General features: G+C 33.7%; 1 protein-coding gene across 1 annotated transcript in view; it reads left to right on the forward strand.

The window, feature by feature from the left end:
- The window catches only part of LOC145292075 (sodium- and chloride-dependent glycine transporter 1-like), a 180,757-nt gene that overhangs the window by 69,209 nt on the left and 97,317 nt on the right, over positions 1-14,231 (forward strand). The gene's annotated exons all lie outside the window — the stretch shown is intronic.

The raw sequence follows: 14,231 nt of genomic DNA on the forward strand, positions 1-14,231 counted from the left end.
TTTGTACTTATCGGCTATGCATCAATCTGATTTTGTACATGGTTTTTATATTTGTACTTTTTGTACTTATCGGCTATGCATCAATCTGATTTTGTACATGGTTTTTATATTTGTACTTTTTGTACTTATCGGCTATGCATCAATCTGATTTTGTACATGGTTTTTATATTTGTACTTTTTGTACTTATCGGCTATGCATCAATCTGATTTTGTACATGGTTTTTATATTTGTACTTTTTGTACTTATCGGCTATGCATCAATCTGATTTTGTACATGGTTTTTATATTTGTACTTTTTGTACTTATCGGCTATGCATCAATCTGATTTTGTACATGGTTTTTATATTTGTACTTTTTGTACTTATCGGCTATGCATCAATCTGATTTTGTACATGGTTTTTATATTTGTACTTTTTGTACTTATCGGCTATGCATCAATCTGATTTTGTACATGGTTTTTATATTTGTACTTTTTGTACTTATCGGCTATGCATCAATCTGATTTTGTACATGGTTTTTATATTTGTACTTTTTGTACTTATCGGCTATGCATCAATCTGATTTTGTACATGGTTTTTATATTTGTACTTTTTGTACTTATCGGCTATGCATCAATCTGATTTTGTACATGGTTTTTATATTTGTACTTTTTGTACTTATCGGCTATGCATCAATCTGATTTTGTACATGGTTTTTATATTTGTACTTTTTGTACTTATCGGCTATGCATCAATCTGATTTTGTACATGGTTTTTATATTTGTACTTTTTGTACTTATCGGCCATGCATCAATCTGATTTTGTACATAGTTTTTATATTTGTACTTTTTGTACTTATCGGCTATGCATCAATCTGATTTTGTACATAGTTTTTATATTTGTACTTTTTGTACTTATCGGCTATGCATCAATCTGATTTTGTACATGGTTTTTATATTTGTACTTTTTGTACTTATCGGCTATGCATCAATCTGATTTTGTACATGGTTTTTATATTTGTACTTTTTGTACTTATCGGCTATGCATCAATCTGATTTTGTACATGGTTTTTATATTTGTACTTTTTGTACTTATCGGCTATGCATCAATCTGATTTTGTACATGGTTTTTATATTTGTACTTTTTGTACTTATCGGCTATGCATCAATCTGATTTTGTACATGGTTTTTATATTTGTACTTTTTGTACTTATCGGCTATGCATCAATCTGATTTTGTACATGGTTTTTATATTTGTACTTTTTGTACTTATCGGCCATGCATCAATCTGATTTTGTACATGGTTTTTATATTTGTACTTTTTGTACTTATCGGCCATGCATCAATCTGATTTTGTACATGGTTTTTATATTTTTACTTTTTGTACTTATCGGCCATGCATCAATCTGATTTTGTACACTTCGTTTATGTAGTTTCTCATGGAATATGAATAGTTCTAGTGCAAAATTCGATAACACTAATTATCATATAACAAATTCGAGAAAGTATGCACTAATATGACGAACATAACACATGCTTTACGGCATTATCAGGTTTTTCACACCGGTTCCCGTCAGATCACCGAAGTTAAGTAACCAGGAGTCTGGCCAGTACCAAATGGGTGACAATGTGGGATTTCCAGACGCTGTATGTACTTTCAACTTATCTCAGTATTGTTTCCAGTCGTCCTCGACTTCTCTTTGCCACTGGACTCAAGCAGTGCAAATTCAGGAGAGGTGTTGGAGATTGCTCAACCATTGCCACACAATTACATGCATATCCGCCCCTACAGGATGTATACTTTGTCGTTGGAGACTGAAAGGAGGCATCGATTTAAACAAAAGGTTTATTCTTAGTTTAATTACTTTTCTAATAATCTTGTTCTATCGTGCCCGGCAATGAATTTCAAGTGTAAGTTAGATAATGAGTTTTGCAACTTAGCAATAATCTAGATTATATTTCGAATGTAGATGATCGAGGTGTAAAGAATACATTAAAGACACAACTTACCAAACTTATCACAGCCAATAATACACTAATCACACAGTTACTTTTAGATATGTGACTATATCCCATTATGTATTTAAAAAAATGTGTTTATGTAACATAAGAGCGAATATTAAAACATCAGATATGATAAGTAATTAATTTGCATTCGTTTTATGAGGTACAAGATGTCATACGTGTTACTCACGAGAAACAGTAAGACATCAGCATAGGGATTGGTAAAAATGGTTAGCGCTACACTTAACATATTAGGTTGCTGCAAAAAGAATGTCGTTTTTTACGTTTAACGATATATGTAAAAATATGCTTTTTGCACCAACCTAATATAATCATTTAAGATGGAAGCCTAATAAGGATTTAACATTGAATTTGAAAATCACCCTGTTGTAGTCGGTTGGGAAGATGTCCTTGATATTGTCTTTCACAAACATTTATTTCTTGTGAACAAGTGTTGCTCATAGAATCTCAGTTTAGGTTAAGCTAAACTGAAAAGGAAAGAACTTTTAAAGAGTTCTGTACTTAAACGAGATTTTGCAGTGGATATTTTACAGGGACGCGAGGAACAATAGATTATAGCTCAATATGTAACCTTTCAATAGACACACACACATACACACAAACACATTATATATATATATATATATATATATATATATATAGAGAGAGAGAGAGAGAGAGAGAGAGAGAGAGAAAGAGATAGGCATAACTATCATATTTTTTATCATTATTAATAATTATTTTTAAACTTACAGACTCGTGTGTTTCAAACTTACGTCCTCGTCAGTGGAAACCCTGATAATTACTGCCAGCAGGTTTATTCGAACGCAATCAAAATGTGATCCTTGATTTTGAAGGCTAGTATTTTGTAACACAATCGTTTTCTTGGAAGAGCTTGTCGTAGGGACGTTTATTGAAATAATAGTGCCTTATATCCCAGTGTCAATGTGCTTTGTTTGGAGTGGACATAGCTAAATATTACTACAGTGGGTCAAAAAGTCACTGAAGAGTTTTGAACTTAAATAGTTTTTATTTATGATAATGATTGTAATTTTTACACAATCTTACTAAGACATTTAGAAATATAAATTTAAATAATTTTATTTATGAAAAATAATATCTTTTAAATGTTGCGCATTTTCAGCTTCGCCCTTAGATTTTCAAATGGCCACCACGTTCCCCAGACTTTTTCTTGTGGTGATATCCTAAAGAAAGACAAACTCCCAACCCTGCAATAAATGAGGAAAAACACCAGGAGAAGGGAGTTAAATCGCAATCCAGATATTCTGCAATCTATCATGAATAATGTTTTAAAAAGAGCACAAATATGCGAAGCTGAAAATGGGCAATATTTAAAAGACATTATTTGTCATAAATAAAGATTGTTTGAATTTTGAATTTTTGAAAAAAAAAATTTTTCCAATGTCTTAGTCAGACTGCGTTAAAATAACAGAAAGCTATCATCAAAAATAAGGAATCTATTTCAGTTCAAAATCCTTCAGTGTGGCTGACCGAAAAATACAATTGCGAATTACTTAGGACCTCTATACTGTCATGGCTGACTGAGCAAGAACACGCTATTCCCATGAAGTAAATAAAGGGTGCCGCTCGAAAATTTCCTGGCACAGATACTAGCTCCCCGAGTGTTTGACGCAATCAAACAATGGGCACATGAACGATAAATATAATAGTTTAATGTGCTGATCTTTCACACGCATATTTACTCCCACTGAAACTCTCATAACCCGAGAATATATTTTGGAAGTGTCATACTTTTATTGCACCGTTTTGTATTTTAATTTTGCGATTTCACATTTACTCCGCTCTTTCCCTCATAATGCGCTTCTTCTTACTACACGTGTGTTGTTTTTCCGACTATTCTGGTGTGCTTAGACGTTTGACGCTTGTATAGATATATAATTCTTACACTGTCTTACCTATTGCTTTTCGCCTACTTATGTTATATTTAAATGCACTTATTACTTCATTGCCATTGTTTTGTTATCGTTCTGTTAGTCGTTCTAGAATAACAGAATACCAAATTACAGATTCCTAATTACGTAAACAGTAACCTCATTAGGTTACTTTTTTTTCAACAAAAAATAATAGTATTCCTTTAAAACGAATATATATTAAATTAAATATGTCATTTATTCTTTGTCGCCTACATATTTTTATATGGTTTAAATAGACATTAAAATAAAATGATTATAGTAATCGGTTACTATGTGCTTCATTATCATTCATCGTTAGTTATCAAACGTAGCTTAATTAGCAAAATTCCAAATTAACAGAGATTTGACTTTAGAGAATGGGATCAATGGTTTAACCAAGAATGAATCCCGATCAGCGCTGGTTTTGAACGGAAGCTTATTTCTTTAAAAAGTAGCACCGAAATGTTTATCAAATTAAAGTGATATTGGTTTTCAAACTATTCGCGCTTTTTAAACGATTATCACCAAGGCATATTATCGCTCACCACCAAGAAATAATTAGAAGCTGAGAATGAAACAGAGAGATGAAACAGAGAGACGAAAGAGAGCGAGAGAGAGAGAGAGAGAGAGAGAACAAAAGGAAAAGTGCATCATACTCTGGAGTATACTTCAATCTCCAAATGTTCTTAACACCTCACAGAAGTAGTATATAACTTAATTTGTAAAGATTTTCATCGCAGTATAAGTTCTTGTATATTTCTCTCTCCTTGAAGCTGCAATAATGTAGCAAACTAGACACCCATAAACACATTTTTGCTCAATAATGCCATCCTCTTTAATGTTTTATTCTTATTTACCTGAATAGGCAAACCAAATCAGAGTTAAAACAAAATGGCGCTAAATATAGGCCAAATATTTAATTTTGTTCTATTAGTCACGTTTTATTTCGGATTTCTTCGCCGTGATATCAGAACACGTATTTAAATCCAAGACTTTTGATGAAATTTCTTACGCTTGACTTAATTTTAACTTTACGTGGATGTTTTCGATTTTCAGGTTATTTTTTACTCACATGTATCTGAATATTTGTGGTAAGAGAGGGAACAAGAGCTACACACAGAGATAGAGATAGAGACTCCCAGAGATAAATTAGTGCACGCAAGGAAAATTTCAATATTGATATGTAATGCTATTTTAGTTTGTTTTTAATTAATAATGAAATGATATCAGGTGAGTAGCAAGAGGTTTATAGATATTACATAAGAATTCAAGCGATAATAAATCTCAACAAAATTCCATCATAGTCTTCCTCGAAAATTGCGTGAGTTGAAATTGATACGAAAGCAGCTTTAAAAACCGGTGAACCAGGTGCGATTGATTCGGATCTATTATATGTGAATGTTAACAGATTGTGCGTATTTAATCGTTATAAAACTACTCTCATATATAAGATGTGGTCTGGCATTAGATAACCCAGAAATGTTCACATGGCGTCAAACAGACAAGTCGTTTCGTAATAGCTGTGAAATGACCTCTGTGGTGTCAGAGTAAACGAATTCTGGTGAAAGAACTGGCTCACTCGATTACCGTCTTATTAGTTCGTTATCTTATTACTTCACGGATTTACATTTTACAGGCAACATAAACTGACACAAATACATTGAAGACATTAAGAAGGTACTCTCTCTCTCTCTCTCTCTCTCTCTCTCTCTCTCTCTCTCTCTCTCTTGCTAGAAGATTAACCACACCTGAGAGTATCCGGTAACGTCACAAAACCAGTATTTATCCACTCATAAAGTATTTTTGTCATGTCTAGGCTATTGCATCTAGTACTACTCACTCCCTCTTAAGCAAAATCCAAAGAAGAGTCTTTAATCTAATACGCCCCGTAATGTCAACTAAGCACCAACCCTTGTCTCATCTACGCAATATTGCATCCCTGCGGTTATTTACAAGTATTTTAATAGAATGCATTCTGAAGAACTAAACGCACGTGTAGCCCCTTGGCGTGCATCCCCCTCGACAAAATGTTTAGCAACAAGATCCCACACTTTTACTGTAGAGGTTACTAAATGCCTGAAAGCCCTTATTCTAATAACTTATCTTCTAGACGCTGGAAATACCTATATTTTACCTGTTTCTCTGACTGCAATGGCATGCGGAAGTTTAAATGTAATATAAACTAACATCTCATTCATCTCCCCTAAACATGGTCCCAAATAGTAGTCCCTTATATCCCAGTGTAAATGTGCTTTGTTTTGCCCCACCATGGAAATGCAATATGTGAAGAGGATCAGTAGGCAAACTTGTGACGGGACAACGTACGATCGAAAGAACACCTGTCATATTGGGTGCAGTTCGACGAGGTTAGAGACACTCGGTGTGGATGGTGCAGTTCGGTCCTGTTATATAGTAACAGTCGTAGTATTAGTAATATATGTATTTCATAGAAAAGCTGTTTAATAAAAGTATTGGGATTATTATTATTATTAGTAGTAGTAGTAGTAGTAGTAGTAGTAGTAGTAGTAGTAGTAGTAGTAGTAGTACTAGAGGAAGTAGGAGTGATGAAGAGTGACTTATAAGGTTATAAAGAAACCGTTAATATAATGTAGTAACAATAACATAATAATAGTTAACTCGCATGGGTACCCAGCGTTGCCTGGGTTGACATGAAGTTCTGTTTGAAACACACCGGTATACTAATCATTTTCATCATGGGCAACGTGGATACTCCCACAACAAAAATAAAAGAACGGATGAAAATATCGTCCAAAAAAAGAAGTATGTGATACCCTCTCCATTTGATATTTCAGCAGGAGAGCTACAAAGAGAAAAAAACTATTCTCAGATATTGAGCACTGGAAAGGCCACACCAAAGGAAAGATAATTAAAAATAAATCATTACAACTTTTTTATCAATAAAAATAGCAGTGAATGGCCGTGCGATTGCAAAAAAAAAAAAGAAAAAAAAAGTTCTACCAAAATTAATTAAAAAAAACAATTAAATCACATTTTCATCATTTTATATTTCTAATATAATCCTCTCCCCTCCCCCATAAAAAAATTGAATTTGTCATATTTTGGGGTTCGTTCTGTTTATAAAATTGTTAGGTGAAAGGACAGAATGGTTTCATAAAAATTAATTAAATTCATCATTATTTTATGTTTCAAATGTAATTCCCGCCCCTACCACAAAAAGACTAAAAAAAAAAATATTTGTCATGTTTTGTTCCCCCCTCGATTGCTAAACTTGAAAAGCTGCTAGAGATGACATCTCTGATTGAACGCTTTGTGGCCAAAAAGTAGGTGCTCATTTAACGTCAAATTTATATAGAAAAGTTATCCCCTACGTTAAAATGTTAAATTCTTTTTTTCCAGAATTTCTTCTTTCATATTATTTATGAAGACTGCTTAAACGTACATGGCCACAAAAAACAGGTCTTATTTTTTTGGTCAATGTCAAGTTTCTTTCCAACTACCCCAAAAACTTTAAAATGACTACTTTTAATGGTTTTCAGTGGTGATGAAAACGAATATTACGTTTAAATTTTAGGCAGATTAGTAGTTTTCATGATATGAAGAAATTACTTTTTCAAAAAGTGGGGGATCACTTTTCTATATAAATTTAACAAAAGATGAGCACCCACTTTTTGGTCACCTAGTAATTTCTTCATATCATAAAACAAATTTAACTGCGATATTCGTTGTCAGCACCCCCCCCCCAAATTGGCGCTGTTTCATCCCATAATTTAGGACGCTTATTATGCTGTTAGTAAGTTTACAAAAGCATACTTTTGTTTTTCGTTCTTTTTCATTATACAACTTGTATAGTTGTGAACAGGTGCCTCTGCAGTTTAACATTTCACAAAAATTATTTTTACATTAGGAAGCGGTAAAGTAAACTGCAGAAGCACCTGGTAAAAACTATACCACTTCTATAAAAAATGAAAAACAAAAATATGTTTTTGTAAACTGATGGTATAAGCTTACTGACAGCATTATTTACGTCCTAAATTATGAAAAATAAACGAATCTCTTAGTAAAAAAACAGCGCCGGTTTTCAGTGGTGCTGAAAACGAATATCACAGTTAAATTTGTTTTACGATATGAAGAAGTTATTAGATGGGTAGAAAATGGGTGCCCATTTTACGTTACATTTATATAGGAAAGTGACTGTTCCCCCACTTTTTGGAAAAGTAACTTTTCTTATCATAAAAACTACTTATCTGCCCCAAATTTAAATATGATATTCGTTTTCAGCACCATCGAAAACCATTAAAAGTCGTCATTTTCAAGATTTTGGAGGAGTTGGAAAGAAACTTTGCATTAACCATTTTTTCTGGGGGTTAAACGACGTAAAAATTGACCATTTTTAATTTTAGATATTAAATAAATTATAAAGAAAATCTGTTTCGCGGGCAATTAAACACACTTGATATAATTATTATAATAAATCCTGGGCAACACCGATTAAATTTTATAAACAAAAAACAAAAAGAGCAGGGGACGATGGATTTTGTTCACATGTGTCGGTGGACTAACTCTGCCCTCGTGAGGATGCAAGTAAATGAGGACATTAGTTTTAATAAATTTTCTCTAACAAATAAAAAAGCTTACCTAAAAATTAAGAATATGCGAAAAACATTTCCTCCGAATTAAAAATAAAAATGATAATTCATCTTAGAATAATATTTTGAAATGAAAACAAAAACAGGAAATATTTAATAACGTGCCCCGTTTAAAACATTTTTCAATTAAACTATCGAAGTTATTTCCCCTTTGTGTTTTCTGGGTTTTTGTTTGAAAATAAAACGGTTTCAGATTTCAGATAAAATAAGTTAAATCAAATATAACTTGAAATTAAAATAAACTAAATAATTAAAAAAATTAATTAGTACAGTTGAAACAAAGCTATTATGTCGAATAAGTAATGTCACCGAGGTAATTATTTAAATAGATTTCATTTAATGTAATATGTTAATGACCGTAACTCAATAATGTAAAAGTGGTTTGAAGAATGCTATATATTGAAAGTCCGTATACAATATAATGTCTCCTTTGACAGAAGTATCCTAACATGGGCATTAATATTTCTTGACCGGGAGAGGTGTACACACATATGGCCGTTATATTTCTTTGATGATTTGGAGTTGTACACACAGACACACACACACACACACACACGAACGTTACTACTTTATATATATAGATATAATATAATACTAATTTTCACTATTAAAGAAGCACTACGACATGTTCCCCTTGACAAGTGTATACTCATTAACCCTTATCTTAGAGTGGTCTCCGGGCCTTGATAAGTGGTGACTCCTTTGTAAAAAAACTATTATAATCTAATATATACAAGATTGTATATGCCTGTCCGTTTGTCTCCACATTTTTTAACTCTATCTCTTCCGAAACTAAAAGTCGCAGAGCAGGATAGGAGCCTCAAATGATTGGATTTTTTACAGACCGTTTTTTTTTCTGGGTCTTTATCTGGTTAAATAGTATATAAGGGCTCCAAAATGGATCCAAATTGAAAAAATCGTGATACATTTTGTACATTAATTTTAGTTTTTTTTTAATTTTTAATCATTGTTCATATGCGCGTCATGTTGGTACAGTGGTAAACGTCACCTGCTTTGAATGCTAAATTTTGCTTTTAGTTTCAAATCTAGTTGATGGCTTTTTTTTACTTTTGAAATCACGACTCTATAATAATATGTAGGAATTCTGGGCAAATTAAAATATCATATTTAATCGTGTTTTACGACAAGGAAGGAAAACGAGCGCTCCCGCTAGTATAATATATTTTTATAAAAATCACCCAGGAGAAGGCATAAAACCTCTTGATGTATGGAGCGAAAAAAAGTAAATCTGAAAACCAACAATTCTCATCCTTTTGTCAAAAAAGATAAACAAAAAAATTATCGCATGTTGTAATGAATAAGAAGAAAATAAGGGAAGCCAGTCATGAGACTGTTGGAAATAAATTCAAGATCAATTCTAAAACATTACTTTAGTTAATACAAATCTTTATTCTATGCCAGATGTATCGACCAATTTTCATTTAAGAATGTCCCACAGTCTTCATTATCGCTTAATGTTACGCGGACATTTTGGTAATCGTATCATCAGCTTGTGTTATCTAGGATACATTTCAAACACACTGAACCGAAACATGTGCAGGTGACTTGAAAACTAATGTCTCTCAAAATAATCCCCATATGATTCTTGAACTAACAAGGTAAGGCAGTTCTAAGAGATAATAATTTCAGGTTAACTGAGAGTTTCTCACGCCACACCAAGGTGAGTGGTAATTGAACGATGATTAAGACACGTATTGTTGGACATTTGGATAAAACTTTGTGAAAAAGTCATCAATGAAACATGTAATTTCTGGAAAATCAGTAAAAGCCAATCTTGTTTCAAATAATTTTGCACTAAATTCCACTTTTTGTGATGAAGGCCGCCTACCCGATTTTTCCCATAAATGCAAACACGGAAAGCAAGTTCCATATATGTGTTGTTAAATTAATTATATATTTTATGCTAGCAAGTCAATTGATCCTGTTTACATTCCAATCATAGTGATTAAAAAGTTCTAATCAAACTAGTTCATAGTCTTACAAAATTATTCACTCTTTGCTAAAAAAAATAAATGATTTTCAAAAACTTAAAAAGCTTCATCAGTTTTCTGCAGTTTAATGCCGACCTATCAATATCCTAAGCTTCATGATTCTCTTACTTGAATCTATGATAAATCCAGGTTTTTCTATTCACGTCAGACAAACGAATAACCTAATCAGTGTAAAGCAATATGGATGTCGTCCTACAAGATCAACAGTTGATGTACTGATAATATCATGTAAGATCGGTGAATCCATTGATATTGTCTTCCTTTCTAGACCCCTAGTTCTTAAGATATCGAAATCCTTTGAGAAAATTTAGCCTTTAATATGATTTTATCAAAATCTTAACACCTATGCAATGTGTGAAAATATTCTGGTCTATCAAATCGATCCTTTCAGATAGATTTATAAGAGTAGTCATTGATAGACGGAAGTTTGAAACTCATAGAATCATGGCCGGTCTGCCTCAATGATTCATTCGTAGTCCGGGTTTACTTCTTACTAAGAAATTGTCTCCCGAATTACTTTTTCAGATACTTCGTTTACGTTTATGCAGATGACACAAACATCTACGGCAGCATTATTTCTATTATATTTTCACCATTGCTACTCAGATTCTTACTTTATTCAGATTAGAATGAATGGCCCTCTCATTGGATTGATAAATTTCTAGGACTGACTTTCATACATGAAATGGCACTGTTACATTAGATGTGTTGTTAATCTCACAAGAATGTTGTAGGTTTATCTCTTTAGAAAGGAACTGTTTCTATATAAGAAATTGCATCCTTAGATGAATTAATTCACACATCAGGAAAAGTGTCACTGGGAATTCTTTTTTTTATTACTTTTCTATTACAATTCCACCCCAAATAAGGCACAGTGCCACTTTGATGTACAGGGCTACTATCGGGGACATAAGTTGCAGAGTTACTATGTAGGGATTTTAACAGCTAGATATAAGTTCACATTACACTTAAAACTTCTGCATGTCAGTACAATTGGGAAAGCAGGAAGCCGAAAGGGAATTCCAAAGTCTAGCAATTCTAGGAAAGAAACTATTAGAGTAAAAGGCTTTCTTACATTTAGGGATCTCTACTGTGTAGGGGTGTGATTAAGCTGCTTGTCGGGTGTGTTGGGGTATTTACGTCGAAGGGGTACAAGGGCTTGTCGTTTGTCGGAATATCCGCCATTAAAATATTTATAGAACAGGCAGAGGAATGCGACAATTCGTCGATGGGACAGAGGTTGACGCTTCGATGACAGTTCAGGATCTACCAGGTGAGCGACTCTCTTTTGAACCCTGTTCAGGAGCGAGAGACAGATGCACCAGCCCAAATGTGGCAACAATACTCCATATATGGGCGAATGCTGGCCTTGTAGCTGTACAGGATACTTTCAGTCGTAAGTACATAAAAAACTCCGACATCGTTGTATATGTTTTATTTTCTTCCCTATGGCCTCTTTCTCACCGAGGAGTGATGGATGCTTTTTTTCTCTATTCCTCTGTTATTTTTATGCTCGACTAATCTTTTTTTCTGTGTGACCCCAGCAAAACATTCCCAACAATATATAGGATGACTACAATATTTTTTTTTAATAATTTTCATTTTTCCTTCTGTGTACCTAAGATTACACATACCATGCAAGTGCAAAGTTAATTCCCGAGGACTACCCGTCTGTGTAACGCATTATCAAATAGATCAAGTTTGTGAAATTATTTTAAATAAAGGCAGTAGATAAATAATTCTGAAAATGATCATTTTTCGGAGAATTTTAATGAAGGATAGGGGTATAATGTAATGGGGACCTTCCATTTGAAAATCCATATATTACAGTTTGGCATTCCATAAACTAAACGGTCATCTGATAGCAATAAAGCAATATTGAGAATTCATTATAACCATCCAACAACCAGAAGCTTGCATGCACGGAAACCGATAAGGCGTAACTGCTTGCGACACGATTCGCCTCCTACTCCCAACATACACCTCCCCACACATGTACATATGCGGACTGAAGCTACACTAGATGATGTTAAAATCCCCCCTTTTCATGTCTGCGATATCATAAAAAAACTTAGATATCTCCAAGGCGTGTGGACCTGATCTCATCCCTGCTATTATAATTAGGAAATTTCCAGCTGAGCTTTACAACAAAATCTCACTCCAATTTCTTGGCCTTCGGGACAAGATCAAAGTGTAGTATCTTCCCCCGCCCTCGACACAAATGAATTATTGTTACCATTTTATTGTTATCTTTTTTGTTTTTACACGTCAATAAAAAATGTTTTAAAAATTGGGAGTTACAAGGACGTCCCCCAATATGAAAGGGTGAATGCGGTATTATGGTGAAAGAAGATACTAGCTGGGAGAAACTTCTGACTTTGTTTAGTTCTGGAGTGACAAGGATGACCAACGACCCCCAAAATCCCCCCTTTTGAGTTGGCCATGTGCCTAAGTTTTTTGTTCAACGTTAATTTTGAATGTATTTTTTAACATGAATAAAAGATTTAATATCTCAAAGTGTAGTATCTGTTCTTCAGATGCTGCACTTCTATTTCTTGTTCTCTTTCGGTGGAGGAGAAATCCTTCACGACTGAGACAATTTTTATTTTTGTACCTTTTCTCCACGTTAAAAAACGACCCTGGTTTCTAACTCTGTCCCGTGGGGAGGCATAGTAAATAGGTACAACAAAATCTCACTCCTGCACTGTTGAGGTCCCTAAATGGCAGAAATCGTTCTACTCTTATGGTTTCTTCTCCTGGGCAGTTAGACTTTGGAATTCCTTTCCTGCTACCTGCTTCCCTTACTGTACTAATATGCAGAAGTTTAAATGTAATATAAACCAACATCTTGTTAATCTTCCCTAGGCATGGTTTCAAAAATTAGGCCCTTACGTCTATGTAGCGATGCGCCTTGTTAGAGGTGAACGCGAATTTAAAAAAAACACACACTCACTAACCTTATGCCTTAACTTTTATATATTTTCTAGAATCCAAATCCTATAATGGATTTTAATTAAAATATAAATGAAGAACCTAGACATACAGTAAAACCTCATCATATCTATCGATTTTACTCTTCTAAAACGCTCATAAACGCGGTGAGCATTTCTTAATTAGTATAGAAGGGATAAGATCAAGCCCACACGCCTTGGAGGTATCTAAGATTTTTTTTATCGTATCGCGGGCATGAGAAGGGGTGATTTTAACATCAGCATATGTAAATTTGTGGTGGGATTGTATGTTGGGAGTTGGAGGCGAATCGTCTGGAAAGCAGTTACGCCTCCACGGTTTCCGTGCATGCAAGCTTCTGGTTATTAGATAGTTATAATGAATTCTCATTCAGGTAATATTGCCTTATTGTATATGGAATATTTTTCCCAGCCTATGACGAGTATTCTTCTCTACTAAGATTAAAGTAGAGCACTATTTATTGATTTGAGAATGGAGAGGTTTACTAACTGCATGCACGATTCAAAATTTCCTGGTTTTCGAATACTCTTGCCGCCGTTTGATTATGACAAGACCGTTTACACGGTTGCATAAGTATCTTGATTCATTCCATTTAAATGTTAATTAATGGTGTGCGAGCCAAAGACGTTAGCCTGCGAATCAATATGGTTTTGTTGGTTAGGATTGAGATCCGTGGTCAGTTGCTGCCTTGACGATTGCGTGTGTA

The sequence above is a fragment of the Euprymna scolopes genome, chromosome 13, assembly GCF_053919585.1.
Source record: "Euprymna scolopes isolate OS-2025 chromosome 13, ASM5391958v1, whole genome shotgun sequence".
In the NCBI taxonomy this organism is placed as follows: domain Eukaryota; kingdom Metazoa; phylum Mollusca; class Cephalopoda; order Sepiida; family Sepiolidae; genus Euprymna; species Euprymna scolopes.